The following is a 16,687-nucleotide window of genomic DNA, read 5'->3' on the forward strand; positions in this document are numbered from 1 at the left end:
AAAACAAAAATTACAAAACGAGTTCCTAGCAGCACTGGGATTGAACCTGGGATGTTCAGAGCCGTAGATTCAATTTTTAGCCCGTCCTCAACCCTATCCCCAACACCATTGCTTTTTGTGAGCCTACTAGGTAACAGGCACTCGTGTTACCCCTAGTGGCCGGTTGGAAATTGAAATGGGAATAAAACAGCAAACCATTCTGTAACTTCACCATTCTAATAACCCCTGGACAGAATGTAATCTACTGGAGTTTGGGCTGTGTTCTCGAAGTGCCTCTCAAAGAAAATATAAAATTAACCTAACATAATTCAAATGGGTTTTCGAACTAGAATTGAGGTTGCTCTTTGGTTGTACGTGCCATCTCTGAAATCCAGAGAGCAGCTGTGCCTGTAACTGTGGAGAGATGGAGCCCTCTCTAACCCAGCTGGAGTGCAAACCGATGGGAGGTTTACCGGCTCGCCCCTGGCACCACGCACCACGCACGCACGCACTGTGCACACACGCATGCACACACACACATCTGAAAATGTGGATACAGATGTGCTAACGCTACCTGTTGAGCAGTGGAGGCTCCTCAGTGAATTTCCTAAAAAATAAAACTATACTAATTATAGTCACGTCACCAAATAATTGAATAAAACTCATTGTTTCGCAATTAAGGTCCATCTACAGCAGCCTCAACAGCACTCTGGAGGGTAGCACCGTAGTTTCCTTTCTCCTCTGGGTACATTGACTTTAATACAAAACCTAGGAGGCTCATGGTTCTCACCCTCTTCCATAGACTTACACAGTAATTATGACAACTTCCAGAGGCCATCCTCCAACCTATCAGAGCTCTTGCAGCATGAAGTGACATTTTGTCCACCCAATCAAAAGTGTGGATCCCGCAGGGGCCAGGGGCTGGGTCTTTTATACAAAAATGTCTGTAGAGTCCAAATGGTTTGAGCTACTAACTATTAAAGCTATCTATGAAAACCTGAGACTCTCACAAACACGAAGTTGTTGTTTTGCTCTATGACACTCACAAGCTACACAATATTCATTAGATGGTAAGGGATTTTTCTACATAGAATGTCATTGGAATTCTCAGGACATAGTGTCTATAATATAACAAACTACAAACTCCACACAGTAGTCACTGACTAGTTTGATATTCATTTCCCAGTGAGCAAACAATATCTGTACTTACAGCATTCTTTAAAATTCATTTTTATCAGGCTTTACCTTATTTTATTATTGACATTTGTCAATATCAATGCAACTGTTAATGTGAAATTGTTTTGTGTTCTACTTGTAGCCCTGCTTGTACTAAAAAAGTATAATTGTAGAACATTTAATTATGAGACTAAATATAAGGTCTGGACATGAAAGCCAGATAAATGAAAAGACGATTTTTGCTGGGTTCTCGGGACTGATGGGGTTAATTATGTGGGGATTGCCAACACATTCTTAGAACCTCACCGTGAAAACATAATGTATTAATAAATGCTTTAGCGGCAGGACACCAGAACAGCAATTTACTGAGCCACTCCAAAAAGTTACAGGGTGTGAATGACATCTCATTTCAATAGTTAAGTTAAATATATTATTCTGAGATATTCATTTTTTCTGAGATTGACTCACTTATTTATAGTTTAGACTTCATACAATGTGTTTTTGAATGGTATCTCTCACACATATTTGGATGCCACAAGAGTAATCCCTAAATGTAAATTTGATGTGCTTCATATTTATGTTGCCTAATTGCAATTTGGGTTTTTAGATCACATTGACAACTGTGAATGAATAGTAATGATATTAGTCTAGAAAGAGGGACAACGAAAAGGACTTGTTTTGTTTCAGTTTGACTTCATTTAGCTTCAGACAGCCTCAAATTGCTCATTTTAAATCTGAAATGGGTTTTATTTGGGTGAATTAAAGTAGTGCATCCCCCTTAAATCAAAATAGACCTATTTTGGAACAGTTCTGTGAAACAAACATTTACTCCCATTTGAAACTAACTATAAATTGTAAGGTATACCCTCATTAGCTCTCCCAGCATTTGCAATTTGAGTTAACCTGTATTTATTTGAGTAAGCCTTCAGACTGCACACAACACCCTATTTATCCTTGACGTGCTCAGGATTATCAGTCAAATAGCATATTCTCCACATCTCATATGGCCTTGCTGCTACAGATGGCACAGATCAGACAATAATAATAACAAATCTCTGTAGCATTACGCAGACCTAATCCTACTGTCTGATTTCCAGTCTCAATAGAGTGCACAAACTTGTAATACAACAGGCAGAGATGAGCACATTTTTCAATTGAATTTCATCCATAAGAGAAAAAAAAGACAACAGATGGAAATAACTTGGGAGAATAGCTCTATGCGAACTCACTTATTATAATCCTGTATAATTCATTCAACAGGACTAGCCTGACTGCACTTCATTAATTTTCAAGGCTATTTGCTAAAGTCAATCCAACTGCATTTGCAACAAGCCAACTTTGTAAAAATTATTTAGAATCAAGTTTTATTCTTCGTGACTGTGATGTCTTTGGCACCCAGAATTATATTAATTATAGATTGGACGAAATATTGCTACTGGAAAAAAAGTCTCATGACTTTTTAATCCTTTTCATAGCAGCTTTTGTATGATTGGAATAGCAGCTTTAGGAAAAACACAAATAAAGAAACTGAAGGTTATAAACTTAATTTTCAAAAGAGCAAAGAGATATACCATATGTTGTGCAAAAGCCATGGAAGTGACAATATTTTTCCCCTCAAAATGCTTTCACTGTTGGATATCTGTTGAGAATCTACTACCTGATAACGGTAGCGGAAAAAGTTGATAATGGATTGATCAACCAGATAATTCAATGTATTGAATAAGTTAACATACGGCATCCATATTAGGAAGTTGTCATTTGTCAGACAGAACTCAGTAGTCCAGCAGAAAAGAAGCACCTTTAAAATGTACTTATGCTTGAGGTTTATGCTTCCTTCAAAACACATATACAGTGGGGAGAACAAGTATTTGATATACTGCCGATTTTGCAGGTTTTCCTACTTACAAAGCATGTAGAGGTCTGTAATTTTTTATCATAGGTACACTTCAACTGTGAGAGACGGAATCTAAAACAAAAATCCTGAAAATCACATTGTATGATTTTTAAGTAATTAATTTGCATTTTATTGCATTACATAAGTATTTGATCACCTACCAACCAGTAAGAATTAAGGCTCTCACAACCTGTTAGTTTTTCTTTAAGAAGCCCTCCTGTTCTCCACTCATTACCTGTATTAACTGCACCTGTTTGAACTCGTTACCTGTATAAAAGACACCTGTCTACACACTCAATCAAACAGACTCCAACCTCTCCACAATGGCCAAGACCAGAGAGCAGTGTAAGGACATCAGGGATAAAATGGTAGACCTGCACAAAGCTGGGATGGGCTACAGGACAATAGGCAAGCAGCTTGGTGAGAAGGCAACAACTGTTGGCGCAATTAGTAGAAAATGGAAGAAGTTCAAGATGACGGTCAATCACCCTCGGTCTGGGGCTCCATGCAAGATCTCACCTCGTGGGGCATCAATGGTCATGAGGAAGGTGAGGGATCAGCCCAGAACTACACGGCAGGACCTGGTCAATGACCTGAAGAGAGCTGGGACCACAGTCTCAAAGAAAACCATTAGTAACACACTACGCCGTCATGGATTAAAATCCTACAGCACACCAAATGTCCTCCTGCTCAAGCCAGCGCATGTCCAGGCACGTCTGAAGTTTGCCAATGACCACCTGGATGATCCAGAGGAGGTCATGTGGTCTGATGAGACAAAAATAGAGCTTTTTGGTCTTATTGAGGGGAGGATGGATGGGGCCATGTATCGCGAGATCTTGGCCAACAACCTCCTTCCCTCAGTAAGAGCATTGAAGATGGGTCGTGGCTGGGTCTTCCAGCATGACAACGACCCGAAACACACAGCCAGGGCAACTAAGGAGTGGCTCCGTAAGAAGCATCTCAAGGTCCTGGAGTGGCCTAGCCAGTCTCCAGACCTGAACCCAATAGAAAATCTTTGGAGGGAGCTGAAAGTCCGTATTGCCCAGCGACAGCCCAAAACCTGAAGGATCTGGAGAAGGTCTGAATGGAGGAGTGGGCCAAAATCCCTGCTGCAGTGTGTGCAAACCTGGTCAAGACCTACAGGAAACGTATGATCTCTGTAATTGCAAACAAAGGTTTCTGTACCAAATATTGAGTTCTGCTTTTCTGATGTATCAAATAGTTATGTCATGCAATAAAATGCAAATGAATGTCTTAAAAATCATACAATGTGATTTTCTGGATTTTTGTTTTAGATTCTGTCTGTCACAGTTGAAGTGTACCTATGATAAAAAATTACAGACCTCTACATACTTTGTAAGTAGGAAAACCTGCAAAATCGGCATTTTATCAAAATACTTGTTCTCCCCACTGTAAGGATAATAACTTAATCTCCTTAGCTATATTACTAACAATAATTAACTCATTATGGAAAGAGCTGCTACAGTGGGGGAAAAAATTATTTAGTCAGCCACCAATTGTGCAAGTTCTCCCACTTAAAAAGATGAGAGAGGCCTGTAATTTTCATTATAGTCACACGTCAATTATGACAGACAAAATGAGTAAAAAAAATCCAGAAAATCACATTGTAGGATTTTTTATGAATTTATTTGCAAATTATGGTGGAAAATAAGTATTTGGTCAATAACAAAAGTTTCTCAATACTTTGTTATATACCCTTTGTTGGCATTGACACAGGTCAAACGTTTTCTGTAAGTCTTCACAAGGTTTTCACACACTGTTGCTGGTATTTTGGCCCATTCCTCCATGCAGATCTCCTCTAGAGCAGTGATGTTTTGGGGCTGTCGCTGGGCAACACAGACTTTCAACTCCCTCCAAAGATTTTCTATGGGGTTGAGATCTGGAGACTGGCTAGGCCACTCCAGGACCTTGAAATGCTTCTTACGAAGCCACTCCTTCGTTGCCCGGGCGGTGTGTTTGAGATCATTGTCATGCTGAAAGACCCAGCCACGTTTCATCTTCAATGCCCTTGCTGATGGAAGGAGGTTTTCACTCAAAATCTCATGATACATGGCCCCATTCATTCTTTCCTTTACACGGATCAGTCGTCCTGGTCCCTCTGCAGAAAAACAGCCCCAAAGCATGATGTTTCCACCCCCATGATTCACAGTAGGTATGGTGTTCTTTGGATGCAACTCAGCATTCTTTGTCCTCCAAACACGACGAGTTGAGTTTTTACCAAAAAGTTCTATTTTGGTTTCATCTGACCATATGACATTCTCCCAATCCTCTTCTGGATCATCCAAATGCACTCTAGCAAACTTCAGACGGGCCTGGACATGTACTGGCTTAAGCAGGGGGACACGTCTGGCACTGCAGGATTTGAGTCCCTGGCGGCGTAGTGTGTTACTGATGGTAGGCTTTGTTACTTTGGTCCCAGCTCTCTGCAGGTCATTCACTAGGTCCCCCCGTGTGGTTCTGGGATATTTGCTCACCGTTCTTGTGATCATTTTGACCCCACGGGGTGAGATCTTGAGTGGAGCACCAGATCGAGGGAGATTATCAGTGGTCTTGTATGTCTTCCATTTCCTAATAATTGCTCCCACAGTTGATTTCTTCAAACCAAGCTGCTTACCTATTGCAGATTCAGTCTTCCCAGCCTGGTGCAGGTCTACCATTTTGTTTCTGGTGTCCTTTGACAGCTCTTTGGTCTTGGCCATAGTGGAGTTTGGAGTGTGACTGTTTGAGGTTGTGGACAGGTGTCTTTTATACTGATAACAAGTTCAAACAGGTGCCATTAATACAGGTAATGAGTGGAGGACAGAGGAGCCTCTTAAAGAAGAAGTTACAGGTCTGTGAGAGCCAGAAATCTTGCTTGTTTGTAGGTGACCAAATACTTATTTTTCCACCATAATTTGCAAATAAATTCATTAAAAATCCTACAATGTGATTTTCTGGAAAAAATATTCTCAATTTGTCTTTCATAGTTGACGTGTACCTATGATGAAAATTACAGGCCTCTCTCATCTTTTTAAGTGGGAGAACTTGCACAATTGGTGGCTGACTAAATACTTTTTTCCCCCACTGTATTTCATACTTTTATAGTAGCACAATATAATGTTGGCCGAATATAGCCTTCAAGTCCAGGCAAGATAGTAACCAACTCCAGTCTCGCCTACAACATCGCGGGAACCCTGCCTACATTATCACTCTGCTGATGGGTCGGGCCCTTTCCTGGACTAACTTGCTGAGAATAAAAACAGTACTGTAAATTACAGTTCTGATGAAAGTACAGTAACAAGTGCTAATGTTCTCACAGCATATTTCCACAGGACTTGAGGACTCACTGTTTATCCATGGCTGTGATTTCTGGTCTCATAAATAAACGTACAGTGCATTCGGAAAGTATTCAGACCCTTTTACGTTTTCCACATTTTGTTACGTTACAGCCTTATTCTGAGATGGATTAATTGCATTTTTTCCTCATCAATTTACACACAAAACCCCATAATGACAAAGCAAAAACAGGATTTTAGAAATTTTTGCAAATGTATTAAAATTAAAGAACAGAATTAACTTATTTACCCTTTGCTATGAGACTCAAAATTGAGCTCAAGTGCAACCTGTTTCCATTGGTCATCCTTGAGATGTTTCTATAACTTGATTGGAGTCCACCTATGGTAAATTCAATTGATTGGACATCATTTGGAAAGGAACACAGCTGTCTATATAAGGTCCCACAGTGGACAGTGCATGTCAGAGCAAAAACCAAGCCATGATGTCGAAGGAATTGTCCATAGAGCACCGAGACAGGATTGTGTCGAGGCGCAGATCTGGGGAAGGGAACCAAAAGATTTCTGCAGCATTGAAGGTCCCCAAGAACACAGTGGCCTCCATCATTCTTAAATGGAAGAAGTTTGGAACCACCAAGACTCTTCCTAGAGCTGGCCACCCGACCAAACTGAGCAATCGGGGGAGAAGGGCCTTAGTCAGGGAGGTGACCAAGAACCCAATGGTCACTCTGCCAGAGCTCCAGAGTTCCTCTGTGGAGATGGGAGAACCTTCCAGAAGGACAACCATCTCTGCAGCACTCCAACAATCAGGCATTTATGGTAGAGTGGCCAGACGGAAGCCACCATCTCTGCAGCTGTTACAGGAGGGGGTCGCAGTTCTGGAGCGACCCACTAGGTGTCATCCTCCGAGAATCTTAGGCACCTTCTCACTCACAGTCTGGACTAATCATTATCCTATTGGTGTCACCTGTGTCTACCTGTTCACCTGTGTATTTAAGCCCTCACTTCCCTGTGTTCCCTTGCTCTGTTTTCTCTGCTAGTTTCTCGATGCCAAACAGTACTAATCAGTGTCTGATTGCGAAAAGTATGTACAGGTACTTGAGAAGTGTTCTCCCTGTTTCATTGTTGTTTTCAGTCATAGTTAGTATTCCGTATGTTTGCGGTCAGCCTGTTTTTGGAGATCAATTTGCTCCTCCTTTATTTAAGTTATTTTGTATAATGGTTTTGGGACCACCAGTCAAGATCCTTGTTTCACCATCTCTGCCTACTGCCTACTGTCTAACCTGCACCGCACCTGGGTCACACCTAACACAACCCTTACAGAAAACAGAGCCAATATGGACCCAGCGGAGGCAGCACAGTATCGTAGCACATTGGCAACACAGGGAGCTATGCTGAACCAGCACGACCGCAGCCTGCAGCAGATCACGAGAATCTCTGCCAGCTGACGATCACCCTAAAGAGCCGAGTGGACACCCGACCATCCCTGGCAGCCGGCGGAGCAGAAGCCGAGGCAGCGGCGTCTCCAGTCTCGCCTGCAACATCGCAGGTAACCCCGCCTACCACCTCCGGAGAGGTACGATGGTCGTCCAGTGGGCTGCAGGGAATTCCTCACTCAGTGTTCCCTGGTATTCAGCCTACAACCCTCCTCCTTCCCGACAGAGCAGGGCCGGGTGGCCTACATTATCACTCTGTTGACGGGTCAGGCCCTTTCCTGGGCTAACATGGAGTGGGAGAGCCAAACTCTGGCGTGCTCCGATTCCCACCAATTCACCCGGGAGCTACGCAAGGTGTGCGACACCTCGTGGGTGATGTCGAGGCATGAGGCCGGGAGGCGGCTCATGGCCTGTCGGCAGGGTGACCGTTCGGTGGCGGACTTCTCCATGGAGTTCCGGACCCGGGCCCGAGAGGCAGGATGGTGGAGGCCGCCCTAGTCGTCCTTTATTCACAGGGGCTATCGGAGGGGATGAAAGACAAACTCTCCTTCAGGGAGCTGCCTGAGCGACTGGACGGCCTCGTCGACCTCTCGGTGCGGGTAGACAATCGGTGTCGTGAGAGGGAGTACAAGAGAGGGATGACGCAAGGCGCGCTTGTCCAGGATGGAGAAGCAGAGACATCTGTGCCAGGGACGTTGCCTGTACTGCGGCCAGACAGGATACCACTGCGACCAATGCCCAGAGAAGCCGCGAAATGGGAGGGCTCACTAATATTGGGAGGGATGCTAGCGAGCCGGAACCGAAACCCAAACCCCAGAGACTCCCAGTCAGTCAGTCGCATGCACTGGTGGAATTGGGGGCTGCGGGAAACTTGATGGACATGGGGCTGGCCCAAGGGTGGAGCATTCCGTTACTCTCCCTCTCTGAGCTGGTTCCAGTCATGGGCCTGGACGGCCAGCAGTTGGGTTCAGGCTTCATCACCCGGCGCACTGTCCCGTGCATGTCCAGGTGGCAGTGGGGCTATGGGAGGATATCCAGTTTTTCATTGTGGTCTCTGCGGAGTGTCCCCTTGTCCTCTGGCACCCCTGGCTGGTCACCCACAAACCCGACCCAGCCAAAACCATCGTCCCAGACCACCTACCAGTCCTCACCTCTTCCCCAGGTCCTGCACTCCGTACTGCCTACCGCCCTAGAGGCGGTTGCCACCGGGAGGACAGCGGCTACAGACTCCGTCATCGACCCAGACCTGGCAGGCGTTCCCCGGGAGTATTTGGATCTGGGGGAGGTGTTTAGTAAGAGGCGTGCCAAGGGCCTACCTCCTCACAGGCCATACGACTGTGCTATCGATCTCCTGCCAGGCGCCATGCCCACAAGAAGGCAATTGTTTTCCTTGTCCTGGCCGGAGACGCTGGCCATGAGTGAGTATATCGACGAGGCACTCGTCGAGGGTCACATCTGTCCCTCTACCTCGCCCGCTGGCGCGGGCTTCATCATCGTGGGGAAAAAGGACAGTGGGCAGCAGCCGTGCATTGATTACCGGGCACTCAATGACATCACGGTTAAGAACCACTACCCACACCCACTGATGACGACGGCATTCGAGTCGTTGCAGGGAGCCCGGGTCTTGATGACAAATGCCTACAACCTGGTGAGGATTCGGGAGGGGGATGAGCGGAAGACGGCTTTTAACACACCTGTGGGCATTACGAGTACCAAGTCATGCCGTTCGGTCTAGCCAATGCGCCTGCGGTGTTCCAGGCATTGGTCAATGACGTGTTCCGGGACCTCCTCGACTACAGAGTCTTTGTGTATTTGGATGACATCCTAATATTTTCAAAGGACATGAGTGAACACCAGCAGCACGTTCGGCAGGTCCTCCAACGCCTTCTTCGTCACCAGCTCTACGTCGAGGCGGAGAAGTGCGTGTTCCACACAGAGACAGTCTCCATCCTGGGGTTCATTGTAACCCAGGGGGACCTATGGATGGACCCATCCAAGGTCAGCGCGGTACTGGATTAGCCCCAGCCCTCATCCCTCAAGCAACTACAACGGTCTTCAGGGTTCGCAAATTTTTATAGGCGATTTATTTAGCAATTTTAGCTCCCTAGCTGCTCCCCTGACAGCCCTCACCCAGACGAGCGTGCGCCCCTTCGCTTGGATCCCAAAAGCGGGAAATGCATTTGATGCGCTTAAGCGGCGCTTTACAATGGCCCTGTTCCTATGGCATCCTGATCCGTCCCTGCCGTTCATTGTGGAGGTGGATGCCATGAGCTGCTAGTGGTCAAGCTCGCGCTGGGGGAGTGGAGGCATTGGCTAGAGGGGGCCGTCCATCCATTCGCCGTATGGACTGACCATAATAACTTAGCCTACATTCAGGGAGCCAAGAGGCTCAACTCGCTCCAGGCCAGGTGGGCGTGGTTCTTCACCAGGTTCCGGTTCACAATCTCATACGGTCCAGAGTCAAAGAACACCAAGCCTGACGCGCTCTCCCGGCAGTTTGACCCCGTGGACCTGGTGGAGAGGGATGACCCCATTGTCCCCAACGCCCTGATTGCTGTCCCAGTTTCGTGGAGAATTGATAGGCTGGTCAGAGCAGCGCTACGGCGGGTGCCCGATCCGGGTGGAGGTCCATCGGGGAGGACGTATGTACCCAGGGCTGCGCACTCGCGACTGCTTCAGTGGACGCACGTGTCCGACCTCACCAGCCATCCGGGGGGCGCCAGGACGTTGGAGTTCCTGCGTAGGAGGTTCTGGTGGCCATCAGCTGAGGGGGATACGCGCACCTTCATGGTGGCTTGCCCGGTGTGCGCGGGCACGAAGAGCTCACATCAGCCCGTAGCAGGGCTGCTCCGACCCCTGCCTATCCCCAAGCGCCCCTGGTCCCACATTTCGCTGGATTTCATTTCCGCCCTACCCACCTCTGATGGATACACAGTCATCCTGGTCGTTGTGGACCGGTTTTCGAAGGCTGCCCACTTCATTTCCCTTATCAAACTCCTGTCGGCCCGGGAGACAGCTAAGTTTGTGGTACAGCACGTTTTCCGGGTCCACCCCAAGATGTGGTGTCGGATCGTGGTCCTCAGTTTGCCTCCAGGTTCAGGAAGATATGCGCCACCTGCCTCGGCGCCTCCGTCAGCTTGTCTTCTGGCCTCCATCCCCAGTCGAACGGGCAGACGGAGCGAGTCAACCAGGATCTAGAGGGGGTGGAGGTGCTACGCCTCCAGCAACCCAGCTACGTAGAGTCAGCGACTGGCGTGGGCGGAGTACGCCCACAACACCCTTCTCTGCTTGTCCACCAGCCTGTCCCCCTTCCAGTGCCAATATGGGTACCAACCCCCCCCCCCTATTCCCTGACCAAGAGGAGGAGGCGGCGGTCCCATTGGTCCAGGCCCACATCAGTTGATGTCGCAGGTACGGGCGGTGCTTAAGCGGGCCTCTGTCAGGTCTCAACATCAGGCCAACCGCAGGCATCGCCCGGCTCCAGTTTTTCGCCCGGGACAGAGGGTGTGGCTCTCCACACGGGATCTTCCCCTCCACATGGAGTCCAGGAAGTTGTCCCCCTGGTTCGTCGGGCCATTCAAAGTGGTCCAGCGAGTCAACCCAGTGGCCTACCGCCTGCAACTTCCCCCCACCATGCAGGTGCATCCCACGTTCCATGTGTCCCTCCTCAAGCCCATCGAAACCTGTCCCCTGTCTCCCCCTCCTCGTCCTGTTTCCCTGCTGCACCTCGTCGGAGGGAAGCCGGCTTTTACTGTGGACCAGATCCTGGACTGCCAGAGGAGGGGAAGGGGTCTCCAATTTCTGTTGGTCTGGGAGGGTTATGGGCCGGAGAAGCGGTCCTGGGTGCCCAGGAGGGACATTCTGGACCCAGGGCTGACAACAACATTCCGTCGCCTCCACCTGGAGGCGCCGAGGTGAGCGGCTGGGGCCGTTCGTCGGGGGGGGGCACACTGTTACAGGAGGGGGTCGCAGTTCCGGAGCGACCCACTAGGTGTCATCCTCCGACAACCTTAGGCACCTCCTCACTCACAGTCTGGACTAATCATTATCCTATTGGTGTCACCTGTGTCTACCTGTTAAGCTATGTATTTATGCCCTCACTTTCCTGTGTTCCCTTGCTCTGTTTTCTCTGCTAGTTTCTCGATGCCAAACAGTACTAATCAGTGTCTGATCACGAAATTTACATTTACATTTTAGTCATTTAGCAGACGCTCTTATCCAGAGCGAGTTACAGTCGTACAAATGTATGTACAAGTACTTGAGAAGTGTTCTCCCTGTTTCATTGTTGTTTTCAGTCGTAGTTAGTATTTTGTATGTTTGCTGTCAGCCTGTTTTTGGAGACCAATTTGCTCCTCCTTTATTTTATCGTGACAAGTCCGTTATTTTGTATCCTGGTTTTGGGACCACTAGTAAAGATCCTTGTTTCACCTTCTCTGCCTACTGCCTACTGTGTATCCTGCACCGCACCTGGGTCACACCTCACACCAACCCTTACATGCAGCACCACCAATCAGGCCTTTAAGGTAGAGTGGCCAGACTGAAGCCACTCCTCAGTAAAAGGCACATGACAGGCCACTTGGAGTTTGCCAAAAGGCACCTAAAGGACTCTCAGACCATGAGAAACAAGATTCTATGGTCTGATGAAACCAAGATTAAACTCTTTGGCCTGAATGCCAAGTGTCACGTCTTGGAGGAAACCTGGCACCATTCCTACGGTGAAGCATGCTGGTGGCAGCATCATGCTGTGGGGATGTTTTTCAATGGCAGGGACTGGGAGACTGGTCAGGATCGAGGGAAAGATGAACGGAGCAAAGTACAGAGAGATCCTCGATGAAAACCTGCTCCAGAGCGCTCAGGAACTCAGACTGGGGCGAAGGTTCACCTTCCAACAGGACAAAGCCCTAAGCACACAGCTAAGACAACTCATTAGTGGCTTCAGGACAAGTCTCTGAATGTCCTTGAGTTGCCCAGCCAGAGCCCGGACTTGAATGCGATTTAACATCTCTCGAGAGACCTTAAAATAGCTGTGCAGCGACACTCTCCATCCAACCTGACAGAGCTTGAGAGGATCGGCAGAGAAGAATGGGAGAAACTCCCAAAATATAGGTGTGCCAAGCTTGTAGCGTCATACCCAAGAAGACTTGAGGCTTTAATCGCTGCCAAAGGTGCTTCAACAAAGTGCTGAGTAAAGGGTCTGAATACTTATGTAAATGTGATATTTCAGTTTAATTTTTTTTATAAATTTGCCAAAGTTCTAAAAACATGTTTTTGCTTTGTCATTATGGGGTATTGTGCATAGATTGATGAGGGAAAAATACAATTTAATCCATTTTAGAATAAGGCTGTAATGTAACAAAATGTGGAAAACGTGAAGGGGTCTGAATACTTTCCGAATGCACTGTGTCTCCTCTCTGTCTTTACTGTTCATGATTTACACTCATAAGCTGAAATGCAGGTGAATAAAGAGAAACATTTTGTTCTGATATGCATTAGGTAGAAATAATAGAACAGGCCTGGAGGTTAAAAAAAGAAAAGAAAGAGTGAATCCAATGAATTACACAAAGCCACTGCTGCTGAATCCGTCACCTACTGCAGATGCCATTTCCTCCAATATGTGGTAGGAGATGAGTATCAAGGTGGTCAAAGAGCGTTCCTGTGTGCTGGAGCCGTTGTTGGAACTATTTAATCATGACAGGAACACTGTGGTAAATTGCAGCGCTTCCATTGGCTTGCGCTTGACTACTGTGACCATATGGAGCGAAATGATATACCTACCTGTTATCTTCCCTGAGTGATGTCCCTAGTAGAAATTATTACTTCATTTAGTCATGCATTATTGGGGTGGCTCTAGGGGGTAGGAGCTATATAACAATTTATCGGGTCATTGTATGACGCCTCCTCAGTGCATCACCTGAGCCTTTAGCTAGGCCATTTCCTTAGCCAGAAATTGAATTTGGTAACTTGTTAATGGACACCAAAGCAAAATCAAATATGATATGCTTTTGACATGAGACAGAAAGTAATGCTAATTTCAGTAAGAAAAATTGATCTTATGTATTTCATATATTTGAGGGGAAATAATTCAAATATACGTATGCCAATATTAAGCAACGTTTTAAAGCTTCATACATTTTAGCATGCTTATAGGTAAGCTTTCTGCATGCTGTCTCTGTGTGTGGGTTAAGTCTATGGTTATTTGGTGGTATATTGTCCCCATAGGCTTCATTTCTGTAATGCATAGCATGTGTGCATACTGTATAACTTGTCTTGAGAAACATATTTAGTTCAGTAGCAATAAGACCATGTATAGCTTCATAACACAGCAGTATAATATGCTTACAAGGGTAACACTCACCTATCCTAGGGAAATAAGTATAGTAATGGATCCAGATTGACTCCCCATGGCTATTAGAAATTGAATAACAATGTTACACATGTTATAACACATGTTATTACAATACTACACATAATACACGTTAACAAAATGAGGGTGTACAGGCTAACTACAATAGCTTTCATGGCATTTTTTTTTTTTTATGTGAATGTTCTCACCTAAAACTGCTCCACAAGCTGTGCAGGCTAATCCATTGCTTCTCTCAAATGACCTAGTTGGTGAGAAAGGTCTTAATTGAGAAACACAGTGGTGTTTAGTGATATTTAGCGGACAATTGTACAGCGATAGGGAAGTGTCATTTACATACTAGCAATAACATTTTACATTTACATTTTAGTCATTTAGCAGACGCTCTTAACCAGAGCGACTTACAGGAGCAATTAGGGTTAAGTGCCTTGCTCAAGGGCACATTAACGTCATTTAGCAGACGCTCTTAGCCAGAGCGACTCACAAATTGGTGCGTTCACCCTATAGCCAGTGGGATAACCACTTTACAATTTGGGGGGGGGGGGGGGGGGGGGTAGAAGGAATACTTTATCCTATCCCAGGTATTCCTTAAAGAGGTGGGGTTTCAAATGTCTCCGGAAGGTGGTGAGTGACTCCGCTGTCCTGGCGTCGTGAGGGAGCTTGTTCCACCATTGGGGTGCCAGAGCAGCGAACAGTTTTGACTGGGCTGAGCGGGAGCTGTGCTTCCGCAGAGGAAGGGGAGCCAGCAGGCCAGAGGTGGATGAACGCAATGTCCTCGTTTGGGTGTAGGGACTGATCAGAGCCTGAAGGTACAGAGGTGCCGTTCCCCTCACTGCTCCATAGGCAAGCACCATGGTCTTGTAGCGGATGCGAGCTTCAACTGGAAGCCAGTGGAGTGTGCGGAGGAGGGGGGTGACGTGAGAGAACTTGGGAAGGTTGAACACCAGACGGGCTGCGGCATTCTGGATGAGTTGTAGGGGTTTAATGGCACAGGCAGGGAGCCCAGCCAACAGCGAGTTGCAGTAGTCCAGACGGGAGATGACAAGTGCCTGGACCAGGACCTGCGCCGCTTCCTGTGTAAGGCAGGGTCGCACTCTCCGAATGTTGTAGAGCATGAACCTGCAGGAGCGGGTCACCGCCTTGATGTTGGCGGAGAACGACAGGGTGTTGTCCAGGGTCACGCCTAGGCTCTTCGCACTCTGGGAGGAGGACACAGCGGAGTTGTCAACCGTGATGGCGAGATCATGGAACGGGCAGTCCTTCCCCGGGAGGAAGAGCAGCTCCGTCTTGCCAGGGTTCAGCTTGAGGTGGTGATCCGTCATCCATACTGATATGTCTGCCAGACATGCAGAGATGCGATTCGCCACCTGGTTATCAGAAGGGGGAAAGGAGAAGATTAGTTGTGTATCGTCAGCGTAGCAATGATAGGAGAGACCATGTGAGGATATGACAGAGCCAAGTGACTTGGTGTATAGGGAGAAAAGGAGAGGGCCCAGAACCGATCCCTGGGGGACACCAGTGGTGAGAGCACGTGGTGCGGAGACAGCTTCCCGCCACGCCACTTGGTAGGAGCGACCGGTCAGGTAGGACGCAATCCAGGAGTGAGCCGCGCCGGAGATGCCCATCTCGGAGAGGGTGGAGAGGAGGATCTGATGGTTCACAGTATCAAAGGCAGCAGACAGGTCTAGAAGGACAAGAGCAGAGGAGAGAGAGTTAGCTTTAGCAGTGCGGAGAGTCTCCGTGACACAGAGAAGAGCAGTCTCAGTTGAATGACCAGTCCTGAAACCTGATTGGTTTGGATCAAGAAGGTCATTCTGAGAGAGCATATAATAAAGCATTGGCAGAGCCACCCGCATATGTGGCATTTAGGTAAATGTCAGCCAACGGAATAAACAACTTGGATGTTGCATTTTACCTCTAGTCACCCATTAATTAAAACAGAATGACATTGTGTGCATTTACAGCAATTAATAAACTTTTTTCTTAACAAAGCCACCGATTATGAAATGTTAATGTTCCCAGGCATTTGGTAACTTGTTAATGGACACCAAAGCAAAATCAAATATGATATGCTTTTGACATGAGACAGAAAGTAATGATAATTTCAGCAGTCGTGTCAAATAATGGCAAAATATTATGTAATTTAGAAATTATCATTACACATTCCATGTGAATTTCCTAATCTACCCATTAAATCAGCAAATCTAATATTGCGGTCATTATGCTCGGACCCGTGGAAGAATGTGGTACTGATTGGATGACACCCTGTTGTGTTGGAGCGCAGAGACAATATCATGTTGCAAAATTGAGTTATCACTGAGCATCTTGACGAAGTGAATCCCTAAGACTATAATTAAATTACCCATTGGCCTGTAGATATGTGTTGCGATAAACTGAATATTAAGTAGTGTGTGATTAAATCAGAGAGCTGTGGGAATGAGACAGAGATTATTTAATATTGTGATTGGAGAAAAAATGTGGAACATTACTGATTGTGTGACACAACTACTACACATTGAATCTGGGAAATCTTTTGGCATAATTGTAT

This window comes from Coregonus lavaretus (genome assembly GCF_964263955.1).
Source record: "Coregonus lavaretus genome assembly, chromosome: 29".
Taxonomy (NCBI): Eukaryota; Metazoa; Chordata; class Actinopteri; order Salmoniformes; family Salmonidae; genus Coregonus; species Coregonus lavaretus.